Below are 14367 nucleotides of genomic sequence, written 5' to 3'. Positions count from 1 at the left end.
TAATCAATACACTGCCAGGGACACAGCAGGTAAGGGATATGGAGACTTAGCAGCAAACATTGGCCCAACAAGTGACAAACCCTTCACCAATACAATTTCGAATCAATCTTTTAACTGCTCAAAGGAATCTGTATTTAGACAGTTTAGAACATCTCACACCTCTCACGGTTGGGAGGCTCTGAGCAATCACATGTGGCCGGAAAAACCTATTCAGGCAGGCTAGAGGACTTCCAAAGGAGTTTGTAGGTTGAAACACTGTCACACCCAGGAACTTTATTAACTGGAGCTGTAAGTTAACTCTTTTTTCAGCGAGAGGTAGTGGGGGGACAGCCCCCCATAAAGTCAGAGGTGTAGGTGAGAGCACAAAGCAGAAAGTAGGCAGACTCTGGTTTGGGGGGTAGATGCTCAAGAATTTCCAGGGGGACTCCTGAGGCTCAATCCTGCCTTTGCTTATGCCGAGCCTCCTTCTTCATGACCTTTGCACGGGCGGAGTTCCTCAAGCTGGCTCCCGTCAGTGATAGAATTCCAGTTGAGCTATTCCAGATCCTGAAAGATGATGCTGTGAAAGTGCTGCACTCAATATGCAATATTCTGGGAGATGGCTCCCGGCATCTCCTCCTTTTTTATTTCTTAAAACAGCCAGATGCAGCTCAGTCGCGAGCTTCTGAATGTTCTGCTGAAGAATCCTGACAGTACAAGGAAGAATGATTATGAGAAGCAAAATTAGAACTAAAGATACTAGACAGAATGTTTTTTCCAGAAATAAAGTTAGAGAAGGTGTGAAAAAAGTCATTAGCTGCTCCAGCGGCAGTAAAATCCAGTCGAGAGTGTTCCAAAGTCTGTATTTGATTATGAAGTTTCCCTAAGTCCAGGCCAATGTCAGAGCTGTTCCAAACACCTGAGATATGATTTTTGATTTTTTCCCATTCATAATCTGTCTCGTTTACCTTTAAAAATGTCACGCAGATCCACCGGTAATCAGTGTGGCATGACAGAGCCATTTTCACCTTTAAAGCCTGTAACTCAGTCCCAATATGCATTATTGCCTCCTCCAAGGCATGTACACTCATCTCCAACTATCTATCTATAACTTCCTGTGTTGCTAGAGTTAAAGAAACATTTTTAGACATGGTATTAACATATTGGGCAGTATGCACTTGTTGAGTCAATGATATTGCTGCACAGTAACAGAAGTAATTGCTTCTATTAAAGCTGATATTCCTAAAATAAGTAGGCCCACAAACCGTCACGTGATCACATTAAATCTTGTAGTTGTAACACAGCGAGACCATAATTAACATATCAATAAGTGGTTACATCATAAGATAAGGTGGAGCAAACATATTGAGAGCATGCATTGTTCACCAGTCACTACATTGGGTCCACCAGTGAAAAGTCACATGTACATTAAGTTTTCCAGAATCGTTGGTAAAGAAAAAAACATAAGGAGAGGGTAGACAAGCTAAAACAGAATAAGTAGAATTATTTTCTGGTTGGAGTTCACACTGCATCAGCCCTGTTGGTCTCGCCGGGATCTCGATGTTTATCTTGCTTCCCCTTCTGGCGGGCTCCTCTTTTGTGATCGAAGCAATGGGGAAACCGGATGTCTGAGGGACTGCAACATGGCGAATCAGCCTGTCCCGGATCTAAATTGGAGAATCTGCATCCTGTGGAAAAATACAAGCACATTCTCGACCGCTAGTTAATAATGGGTCAGGACCCTTCCATTGTCCTGAGAGGAGGTCCTTCCATTTGACTAGTGGTTTTGCATTCAATTGCTCCAGGCACCAATGGCGAAGCATTGCAGTAGTTCCGGCTGAATCAATACTTTAAATATTTATTATGAAAAGAGCATGTTGCAAGATTTGATGGGGAGAACTATACTTAAACCCCCATTCTTTTAATTTTTGAATTTGGATTTTTAATGTTTGATGTGCTCTTTCCACAATGGCTTATCCCTGTGGGTTATAAGGGATGCCTGTATTATGTTTGATTTGAAACTTTATACAAAATTCCAGAAAAGACTTAGACGTGTAAGCAGGAGCATTGTCAGTTTTCAAAGCTTTTGGCAGGCCCAAATATGAAAAACAAGTAAAGAGATGTTGTATTACATCTTTAACCGCCTCTCCGGTACGAGCAGTTGCAATAATAATGTGAGAAAAGGTATCTACAGTTACATGAACAAAGGACAGTTTTCCAAATGAAGAGACATGAGTTACATCCATCTGCCAGAGTGCATTAGGTTTGAGACCGCGAGGGTTAACTCCCATAGGTAGACTATTATAAACAGTGGGGCAACAATCTCTCAAGCAGTCTCTCTGGGAATTTGGAATTGATATCTTAAAGCAGTAGCATATTGATGATGAAGTGAGTGAGAGGCTCTGGCCTCCTCAATCACAGTAGCCACTGTATTTCTGGTTAACAAGTCAGCCAAATCATTAAAGGCATTTAAAGGGCCGGGCAATCCGGAATGAGCCCGAATGTGTCCAATGAAAAATATTTAATTTCTTTTCCAAATATGTTGCTGTAATTTAGTTAACAAATGAAATATGGTAGTTTTATTTTCAGGCAAAACCGCAGTTTCAATGTGTGGAAACAACCTGACAATATACTGAGAATCAGAATAAAGGCTAAATTCCTCATCTGCAAACATAGCAAAAGCCTCTATGACTGCTGTTATTTCAGCTCTTTGAGCTGAAGTTTCCTGTGTTTCTAAAACCTTTTGGTGATTTTTAGTAACTATGGAGGCTTTACTGTTTGCTGACCCGTCAGTAAAGGCTATCTGAGCATTTGGAATAGGAGACTGTTTGCATCTGATGGGAAAAATAACTGGAATAGGGAACTGTTTGTATCTAACAGGGAAAATAACTGGGTGTCTAGATGTAAAATTTAACAAAACATTGGAGGGTAAATGATGCAAAAATTTGACCACAACAGTTTTCTATAGCAATCTGTCAATTTTCATCAAACATTAGAAGAGCATCAAGTTGTTCTTTATTATATGGAATTATAATTTCTGATGGCTCTTTACCAAATAATCCAATGCTCTGCTTTTTTCCTTTAATATCAAAGTAGCTATCAATCCTGGATAAGAAGCGACTACTTTTTTAGTTTGAGTGGGAAGATGGACCCACTCTAGGGGGCCGTTTTGCCATAAAACCAATTTTTTGTCTGGCTACCCCAGTTACACCTAGGGGGTTTTATGGCAAAGGAATTGTCAAGCAGTTGTCAATTTAATTTTTAAAATTTTTAAAATTTACATTTTAACAACATAAATTTAGAGATATGTTAATTTAGGTCTAATGTTTAGTTTAGGTCTCTGTATAAATTTAAATAATAAATGTATAACCTCCTTATCTCATATTGGTATACAGGTATACCTAAATGCAAAATGTATTTATATATGTATTTATATATGGCAACAAGTATAAACTTATTGACATGTAATATATATAAATCAATATACTTGAATTAATCTTTATAATTAATATATTAATTAATATATATTACAGCAATACAACATGTACACAGCTAATACCAACCAACACAAACCAATGTACTGTAATAATACATGTCACACATATATAATATAATTATACAGTATATAGAACATATATCATCACAGCACATCAATCCATACCAATTAATATCAGCCACACACACATTACTGCAATACATATTTAATTATACAGTATATATATAATATGCATATGTAGTATACATATTAATTTATATACAAATTAATTAAGTATAGATCTATAGATAGAATTAGGTATACCTTTTTAATATTTTATTTATACCCATACCTAATTAGGCAAACTGTGATTAGGCAAATATATTTATATTATGTATTTATAACAATATATAAAGTATTGTTAATTGTACCACCTGTTGATAACTAAGAAATTAAGAAAACCCTTCTCTGAGTATCTCCTATTTGAGACAGCACGTCCCTCCCCCATAGGGTAAAGGGGAGCATAGGAACTACATAGGGTTGGAAAGTTCCACAGGTATCCTCAAACTGCCAATCTAACATTTTTGAACTTTTAACTACTGTGGGGGCTTGAGGGCAAATGAAACAAAATTTGACCCCTGAAATCTATCAGGGCAACTTGCCAATCATCACTATTTTGTAAAAGACTTGTAGTTGATGCTTATTGAATGGAATTATTATATTTGCTACTTCTTTTCTAAAAAGTTCCACACTTCTTTTTTCCGCCTTTTATAATTAATTGTGCCACCAAGCTGGGATAAGGTAAAACTATTTTTCTTGGGGTCACTGGTAGATGGAACCAATGGGTCTTTTTGTCATAAGCACGGGGTAGGTGTATGTTTTGTGGCAAGAATAATTTAATCTCATCTTTTGGTAATATTAATCCTAATTAACTGATCATTTAAAGTCTCATCTACTGTAACAAGAGCTGACTCTGTCTCATTAGTCAACTTTCTCTTAGAACTGGAATTAAGATCGCTTTTTAAGCAATCAAATAAAGGCTTTAAATCTGCAGTAGTCAGTTTTAAATGTGGGCGTACCCAATTAATGTCCCCTAATAATTTTTGGAAATCATTTAAACTTACTAAACAATCTCTCCGCAGCTTCAAAAGGGCATTATCAGTTTTCAAAACTTTTGGCAGACCTAAATATGAGAAGCAAGTAAAGAGGTGTTGCACAACATCTTTATAAGCTTCTCCAGTTATCGTTTTGTAACCTAAATCTGGTCTATAGCTTTTTAGATGACAAGCAACCATCTAATCTTTGCTTGAATACTTCCAGCAACGGTGAACTTACTACTCTTCAAGGTTTTAAACTCTCCCTCACCTTTTTCTCTGCAGCATTCCCACCCCACACACTACTTTCTCTAATCCCACCAACTCATTTTCAGTAGCATGTGTTGGCCAGAAGCTGGGCCAGTCTTTCCCAGCAAGGTTAAGAGACGTCTGTTCCTGTGTCTAATAGCCCTGACATTTTATTTTCTTGAATTTTAAAGGCCTAGAAGCTGTAATTTCCTGTACCCAAAAAGCTAGATCACTAGATCCAAATCCTCTGGGGCCCCTAGCTTGAGAAGTCAAGGTTTTTCTTGTCTGATAGTAAGGTAAAAGCAAAAACTGTGTTATTCTTTGACCTTTATTAATTTGCACAGTTTTGGTAGGCGGCAAGATCAAAACTTTAATTTCTCAATATAATCAGAATCTACTACACCATGCACCACCGAAATTCCTTGAAAAGAAAGCAAACTATGTCTCAGCACAAATCTTACAATGCCCTCAGGCAGGGGGCCAGCCACTCCCGTTGGAATCGGAGCAACCAGCACGTCAGGGGTTAATATTGTTGGTAAATCCCCTTACCGCTTTTCTCTTAGCCTGGGTGAGACCCCCTGAGGGGGTTTTCTCCAAGGAGCATGCTCTGCATATTGTGCACGCAGTCTGTTTTAAAAACTCCACTGTTCAAAAAACTTTTTATCTGCCTCATGCTTAGGCAACACTTTGAGAGGCTTTGGGGGCAAAGTGGGGAACTCTTGGGCCCTGGAAGGCGCAAACGGAGGCGCCAGCGATCGCCTTAAATCAGAAAGTGGTGGATAAGTTTTTTTTTTTTTTTTTTAAAGGTTTGTGCAGAGGGGGTGGGAGCTCGCCAGGGCGCCTGGTCACAGCGTCTCTTACTGTCTCTCTCTCTTCCTCTCTTCCTGCCTTTCTCTCTTTTCTCTCCCCCTTCCTTTTTCGCTACCCTTCTCTTTCCCTCGTTTCTTTCCCTTTACCCTTTTTCTCTTTTTCTTCCCTCTTCCCTCTCTTTCTCTCTGTATCTCTTTTTCTAACTTCCTTTCTTCCTTTCTCAATCTTGCTGCGTTCCCTGATTCCTTCCTTCTCCGTTCCTCTCTCCTTATCACTCTTTAGCTCTTTCTCTATCTTTAGCTCTTTCTCTGTTTTCTTTCCTTTTTTCTTTTTCACTTTTTTTTTCTTTTTTCCTTTTCTACTTCTTTTTTTTTTTTCCGCTTGGGTGAGGCCCCCGGAGGGGGTTTTCTGCAAGGAGCAGGCTCTGTATATTGTGTATTCTTTAAAAGCTCCTTTGTTTAAAAGAAAACTTTTTTTTTTTTTTTTCTTTTTCATCCTTAGGCAATGCTCTGGGAGGCTTTGGAGGTAAACTGGGGAGTTCCTAGGCCCTGGGAGGTGCAAGCGGAGGTGGCGTAGTCGCCTTAAATCAGAAATTGTTGGATAAATTTTTAAAGGTTTGTGTAGAGGGGAGGGGACTCGCCAGGGCGCCCGGCCGCAGCGTCCTGTAAGCCCTTTCCTTCCTCCGGAGGTAGAGCACAGTCTCCCTCCTTTTTTTCGACAATGGCAGAAAATATGATCTGTGCAGAAGGTGGAGACCCACCTTCCACCATCCACCGCTATAGCCTCTCCCATAGGCTATCCAACAGCCTCATGACGGGGGTCCATAACATTTTTAATCACATTTGTAGGATAAGTTTTTAGTTTTTTTTTTTTTTACCTTCACACAAGTATCTAAATTAACAGTATCCTCTTCTGGAAACCAAGGACACTGTTCTTGTACAAATGAAAAAAATGATTGAATGGTAGCTTTTTAAACTTTGATTCCTCTCTTACTTAATAACTGCAAAATTACTCCTATAAAGAGCTGTCTTTCATTTGATTCAGTGTTACCCATGTCAGAAAATTAAGTATAGTAGAAGATATAGTTTTAGTTTTCAAAGATCAGGTTTCTTTCAACATTTTAACTCTAGAAACCGGGTTTTCTCTCAAACCCCTTTGACACTTTCAATAAAAACCGGGTTTTCTCTCAAACCCTTTGAACACTTCCCACCACTACTCGCCCTGTCTGTCCTACAGGGGGTCCGCTGCAACCTGGGTGGGGGCCTATCCATCCCGCCCTGTCTGTCCTACAGGGGGTCCGCTGCAACCTGGGTGGGGGCCTATCCATCCCGTAAATTCAACACTTTCTCAACACTTTTTCTGAGGTACCTACCTTCGAATTAGCCTGTTCCGGGCGTGCCATCTCCCAGCACCACCCCACCTGAAACACATCCCTAAATCCCACAGTGATCACGTGTGTGCAGATTGGCCATATGTCCATGGTTACATATGCTTGGCACTTGAGATGGCACTTGATTATAATCAGCTTTAAGGGAGTGAACGAGTACTGGCTGTGGAGCTGATAAGGTGAGGAAAGGTGAGAACAGAATCTTTTTTTTTTTAAACAGTAAATATGAAGTGACCTAAATGGAGACTCAAGTGAACAGTTTATCAAACTCATTTTCCAAGTCGTCTTCATGGAACCATAAGTAATGTTCCTGTTGGTGAGAAACCACCGATAAGAGTAAGAATAGCTTTGGTTAATCACATAGGCTATCTCACTGCCTACCCATGATCCCCGGCAAGGCAGGAGCCCCTCTGTAGATGTGAAAGAAGTCTCTTCCGATCTTCTGGCTCCAGCACTGGTGACAGACACATAGTAGGCCCTCATGAAATACATGGTGAATAAATGAATATATGAATGAGGAGATGATTCCACTAGAATACACTGCTGCATCCGTGTCAGGAGACGCAAGCTGTCAGAAGAATCTACAAACATGAATAAGCAAGGACGTAGTCCTCAGAGTCTCTTACAAAGGGGAAAATCTGGGACATCCCAAGGCCCATTCAATTTAAAGTGTCCATTGACAGGCCAACATGCAGCCAACTGCCTTAAAAATGCATTTAATGTTATCAGAAATCCTTCCAGTAGGACATGGAGAGAAAAGAATAGAATACAAAACAGCATGATCCCAGGCATGCAGAGCACATGGAAGACAGTGCAGTGTCTGAGCCAGGCATGTACACACTGGAGCAGTTCTGCCTGGGTTCAATCAAAGGACAGGAGTCAGAAAGTTGGGGGCAGGTGACAGCAAGGCCACCATGGGAGCCACTGCAGATGCCCGAGGCCCGAGACAGGGCAGGGCTAGGATGGGGGGAGACAGTGACACAGCATCCACACACAGGTAGAGAGACAATAAGTCTTTTTTCAGGGGGGTTGGTGATACCTCCCACTCTAAGGAGCTCAGACTACATGGAAAGTAGGAAAGGGATAGTTGCTAATGTGTGTTCCCTCCTCCCGGAGGAGAAAATGTATCACTCTTTCCTCACTTGGGATTCAGTGGAAGATAATGAGGCCCACAGGCAACTCTACTACCCGCAGTGGGTGGAGGCCAGACCAGTGCCCTTGGTCACCACTCCCAAAGGTGAGGCTGCAGAATGTTCCAGTGGGGAGGAGATGCTGCCGAGGGTTCAGCTCAGGGCAGCCCTCCAGATCTGACCTCCATGGTGGAAAAAGCAAGCTATTGACAGCTCTTGCTCAATGAGGATCTATCCTGGGACTGTTCTGCCGAAAAACAAATACTTTGCGCTGGTATCAGATCCTGTAAAAAGTGAACCCTGGGGGAAAAGCAAAAGTAAAGACTGAAAGCAAAAGGCAGCATGTTCTAAGCAGGAGGATGCTCAGATCGGAGTAAGGTGTGCAGCCCTAGAGTTGGCTGGTGGCGCCTCTCCTGCCTTGCTTCTGCATAAACAATTAGTGCCAGCTCTCCCCGCTGGGAGCAGAGCAGAAACACAGAAATTTGGGGACTGAGGTCCTGGGTTTGCACTGTGGATCTTTAGCTGTGTGACCTTGATCATGTCCCTTAACCTCAGTTTCCTCATCTGGAAAATGGGTACCATGATGATAATCCTACCTTGGGGATCATGTGTGTGACTGGGATGAGCAAGCAGCCATGAGAGGTATTTGCAAGCTTCTGAACCTGAATAAATCTTAATTATTCTGTTTCCTGGTGGCAATCTGATGATTAGAGGTGAATCCTGACTTCCCCAGCACTCAATATTGAGTGAGGAAAATGACTGCTCTTTCTGAACCATAACACAGAACTCTGACTGAGCCAATGCATCTGTTTTCCTGGCTCCAATTACTCCCCTCCTCAGCTTTACCAGCAAACCTTTCCTTGCCAGCTCCTTCGAGCCTGAAAACACACTATGAAGAGAGTTTTAAAGGCCTTTGGTTTCTTCTCAGTTTTCCACATCTTCCTAGGGTAGCACAAGAAGCTGTTACCATGACAACTTGCACAGTTCAATCTCTGCTTGTTATGTGGAACTGGCCCCATTCTGCCCCTCATTTCGAAAACACCTGCAGTTGCCTTAGAAACCTTTTCAAAACCTGCTGCTTAATGAGGATATGTGTGCTGAGCTGATATAATTTTTAAACAGAGCACAGCCAAAGTACAGTCCTTAGCATGTTGGCCATAGCTGCGAACAATTACCTGCCGCCGCCACCATCTCCTTCACCACATAACCAGGCAATGGTTACCAGGGGACTATTAGTGGTCTTGTTCAGCCATTGGTCAGAGCCACACTGGGCCCTTTCCACAAGCATCCCACTGTCAGTGAGCCCATTCAGTAAAAGGTCCAGGGAGTGGTGGTCTGCAGTCAGACAGTGAGGTAGTAGGGAGATCCTGGCCTGCACTCTGGGGACCTCCAGGCCACCTGCCCTCAGGCCAGCAGGTAATCTGGGTGGCCAGAGAACAGGCTGGGAGCTGTGTCCTGCAGGGCTCCAGAGCCCTCACCAAGGACACCCACAGGGCTTGGCCCAGGCCTTGAGGCAGTGGAGAACCTGTTCCCCATCACTGCCTCTGGGAATTAATGGCAGTGGCAGTCTGCACAGAGAGCAGTCTGTGGGACCTGGTCCCTGTCATTTGGGCTGCCTGAAGAGCCTGAGGGCCAAGTGGATCTGGGATGCTGACCTAAAGGGGGCCACCAAATGAGATTTGCCTCTTCAGCCATGATCTTGATCTCTGAGCGGGATCATTGTCCTTTGAGACCTTGCCCTTTCTTGTTAGAATAGAGAATAACATTTGCTTGGTGGGGATTTACAGGAACAATGGGAACATCATTACCTAACCATGACCTAACCTCAAGAACAAAGGATCTAACACCAAGACTTTTGCAACAACTAACCATGCCCCTCCCTCACTTTTCCCAGAAAAGGGGTTTACTGATAGATTTCAGGGAGCTGGGAGAGTTTCAGACATTAGCCACCCATCTTCTTGCTGGGCCCTGTAATAACCCTCTGCCAGCTACATCTGACCTTACAAACCTCTGGGTCTTGCAGGTACAGGGTCCTGTGCAACAATGTGGCCACAGTTAAAGAGAAACCAGGGCAGAGCCTCTTCAAATGTACTCATGACTCAGGCAGGAATCTACAGAAGCCATCACCACACAGGTGAGAGTTGGCAGAGCTGTATTAGTGCTGCAGTGAACTCTGGACTCTTTCCCTTACAGTGCAGAATGTCCACCAGGAGCTAGGCTCTCCAGCAGCTGCCCACCTGGTTTTAACTGACTCACCCTCTTGGGCTCTCTTCCACATTCCCAGTAATCTCCAGAGAACATAGTCAGAGCTCTTACACCCTGCTGAAAACTGGGAGGGGAGTTTAGAGGAGAATGGATACATGTATACGTATGAGAGTCCCTTAGCTGTCCGCCTGAAGCTATCACACATGGTTAATTGGCTACACTTATGTGCTTAGTTGCTCAGTCCAGTCTGACTCTTTGCGAGCCCATGGACTGTAGTCTGCCAGGCTCCTCTGACCAGGTAAGAACACTGGAGTGGGTTGCCACACCCTCCTCCAGGGGATCTTCCCAACCCAGGGATTGAACCCAGGTTTCCCATATTGCAGGCAGATTCTTTACCATCTAAGACATCAGGGAAGCCCAAGAATACTGGAGTGGGTAGTCTATCCCTTCTCTAGGGGAACTTCCTGACCCAGGAATAGAATCAGGGTCTCCTGCATTGCAGGTGGATTCTTTACCAGCTGAGCTACTATACTCTAATACAAAATAAAACTAAAAAAACAAACGAAAAAAAGAAACGTGATGTTCAGTGCACTTTTGGGAGCACAAGTTATTCAAATTTTGATGTATCTGCATATATTCTTAGGGATAAGACTGCCAGGCTTAAAGAGATGGGAATACCAGACCACCTGACCTGCCTCCTGAGAAATCTGCATGCAGGTCAAGAAGAAACAGTTAGAACTGGACATGGAACGGCAGACTGGTTCCAAATCATGAAAGGAGTATATTGTCACTATATACACTATATACAATATATGTATATATAGTGTATATTGTCACTCTGCTTATTTAACTTACATGCAGAGTATATTATGTGAAATGTCAGAATGGATGGAGCACAAGCTGAAATCAAGATTGCTGGGAGAAATATCAATAACCTCAGATATGCAGATGACACCACCTTTATGGCAGAAAGCAAAGAACTAAAGATCCTCTTGATGAAAGTGAAAGAGGAGAGTGAAAAAGTTGGCTTAAAACTCAACATTCAGAAAACGAAGATCATGGCATCCAGTCCCATCACTTCATGACAAATAGATGGGGAAAAAATGGAAACAGTGACAGACTTTATTTGGGGGTGCTCCAAAATCATGGCAGATGATGACTGCAGCCATGAAATTAAAAGACGCTTGCTCCTTGGAAGAAAAGTTATGAGCAACCTAGACAGCATATTAAAAAACAGAGACATTACTTTACCAACAAAGGTCCATCTAGCCAAAGCTATGGTTTTTCCAGTAATCATGTATGGACGTGAGAGTTGGACTCTAAAGAAAGCTGAGCGGCGAAGACTTGATGCTTTTGAACTGTGGTGTTGGAGGAGACTCTTGAGAGTCCCTTGGACTGCAAGGAGATCCAACCAGTCCATCCTAAAGGAAACCAGTCCTGAATATTCATTGGAAGGACTGATGCTGAAGCTGAAACTCCAATATTCTGGCCACCTGATGTGAAGAACTGACTCATTTGAAAAGACCCTGATGCTGGAAAGATTGAGGGAGGAGAAGGAGCCAACAGAGGATGAGCTGGTTGGATAGCATCACTGACTCGATTGACATGAACTTGAGTAATGTACTCCGGGTGTTGGTGATAGATAGGGTGGCCCGGTCTGCTGCAGTCCATGGGGTCTCAAAGAGTCAGACACAACTGGACAACTGAAATGAACTGATCTGAGGACTGCCAGATCATGTGGCAGCTCTGTTTTCAACTTTAAAAGTCACTTCCATATTGGTCCTTATAATGGCTGTTACCAGTTACATATCACCAGTAGCAAATGACGGTCCTTTTTTTTCTTAATCCAGCTTCAGCATTTCTTGAATGTAGACTTTTTGATAGCAGTCTTTTTAGCTCATCACACAAATGTGACTATCATGATTCAAAATATTGTTTTGGATATTGAAAGACAATACCACAAAATTTTCAGTATCTTCAAAAGTGTTTCATATTTGTTTTTTGAAAGTGAATTTTAATTATGAGAAATGCTTAAAAATAATTTGAAATCGGTTTTAGTAATGATGGGAATAAGCAAACTGATAAATAAACTTTTATTTCAAAATAGTTGTGACTGTAGAGTGGCGGTAAAGAATCCATCTGCCAATGTAGGAGAGTCAAGGGACACAAAGTGTCCATTCCCTGGGTCAGGAAGATCTTCTGGAGTAGGAAATGGCAACCCACTTCAGTATTTTTTCCTGGAAAAGTCTATGGACAAAGGAGCCTGGTGGGCTAGAGGACTTGGGGTCACAGAGTTGGACATGACTGAGCACACACATGCACTGACACATACACACACTTGGAAAATGGTGATTCTATCCTTAATTTTTTGAGGAATAGTCATACTGTTTTCCATAGCAACTGTACACTTTACATTTCCACCAGTAATATAAATAAAGGCTCAAATTCCTCCACATCTTTGCCAATGATTCACATTTTTTTTTAACAATAGTTATTCTAGTGGATAGGAAGTGCTATCTCATTTAATTTTGATTCACATTTCCCTAATGACTACTGATGTGGAATGTCCTCATGTGCTTATTGGTGATTGGTGTATCTTCTTTATTTTTTTTTTTTTTTTTTTGTTTTGGTGTATCTTCTTTAAAGAGATGTCTGCTCAAGTCCTTTGCCCATTTTAATTGGGTTATCTTTTCACTGTTGAGTTATAGGAGTTCTTCAAGTATTCTGTATATCAATTCATTAGCACTAATTTTTTAAAGTTGGATTGGCTATACAAATATGAGACAGAATGGATTTCAGAGCAAAGTATCTTACTAGGGATTAAAAAGGTCATTTTATGATGTGCTGTGCTTAGTCGCTCAGTCGTGTCCAACTCTTTGCAACTCTATGGTTCCTCTGTCCTTGGGGATTCTCCAGGCGAGAATATGGGAATGGGTAGCCATTCCCTCTCCAGGGGATCTTCCCAACCCAGGGATTGCATTCAGGTCTCCCGCATTGCAGGTGGATTCTTTCCTGACTGAGGCACCAGGGGAGCCCCACTTTATGACAAACAGGTCAATTATCAAAACATAACACCTGGAAATGTTTTATGGAACAGTAAATTTGAACAATTCAAGTCATTCAAAGTGCATTCTCTATTTACAATGAAATTAAATTGCAATTCAATGTTTACTGGACAGAAAAGAATAAAGTAGTAGCATAATGCTGATTTTTGGTCTTTTACTACCTGCAATTCTGCTTAAGAGGGAGCAGATAAAATAGCAGTACTTATGTGTCTTCATTGCTAGACATACCCAACCTGGGTTATTTGTTTGATTTTCATGGTTCAGCACCTGCTCACTTCTCCTATCTGGCCATCCTTAGCCAAAGGGTCTGCATTTATCAGTCCCAGATAAATCACTCCAAACAAGAAGTGTAAGTGCTGCTGCTGCTAAGTCACTGTTAGACTCTGTGTGACCCCATAGATGGCAGCCCACCATGTAAGTGCTAAATGTCCATTTTAAGTGCTAAGTCTTTAACATAAACCAATAAGACTTTTTTTCTTAATATTTTCCACTACTGACTCTTCAGCTTCCCCTGGCTCCATTTCTACTCTTTTGAATATCACTTGCACCTATGTTCCCAGAAATACAGTCCTCAATTATACCCAACATCATTCCTATTCAGAGTGGCCCTGATACATGCATGGAGAGAGAAAGAGAAGAGAGTTCCTCACTCTTTTTACATGTACATTCATTCCACGTACATACGCTGAATACCTGTACAGCAAGTTGGCTACATACAAACCTTGGCAGGTATGTTCTCCAGGCAAGGTCTAAGCAAGGTCAGAAGGTGGTCACAGGCCTGCTCCCATGCTTCTGAAATCTGAGCAAGACCACCTCCATTTTATTTTCCCTAACAATTGACTTTAAGTTTGCTTAGACTGAAGAGCATAAGAATAAGGACCAAGAACACAAGCAACCTTATGGATTCTATAGTCAAATAACAATTCCATAGTCAATAGAAATAAAGTGATCAAAGAAACAAGTAACGGTTAAG

At 41.8% G+C, this 14367-nt stretch overlaps 1 pseudogene; it reads left to right on the top strand.

Moving 5' to 3' along the window:
• Positions 1-6941, top strand: part of LOC104988353 — a 20051-nt pseudogene extending 13110 nt beyond the window's left edge.
• The last annotated feature ends 7426 nt before the right edge of the window (positions 6942-14367 follow it).

Source organism: Bison bison, unplaced genomic scaffold (assembly GCF_000754665.1).
Source record: "Bison bison bison isolate TAMUID 2011002044 unplaced genomic scaffold, Bison_UMD1.0 scf7180017864124, whole genome shotgun sequence".
NCBI classification, from domain to species: Eukaryota; Metazoa; Chordata; class Mammalia; order Artiodactyla; family Bovidae; genus Bison; species Bison bison.
This window is presented reverse-complemented; position numbering and strand designations above follow the sequence as displayed.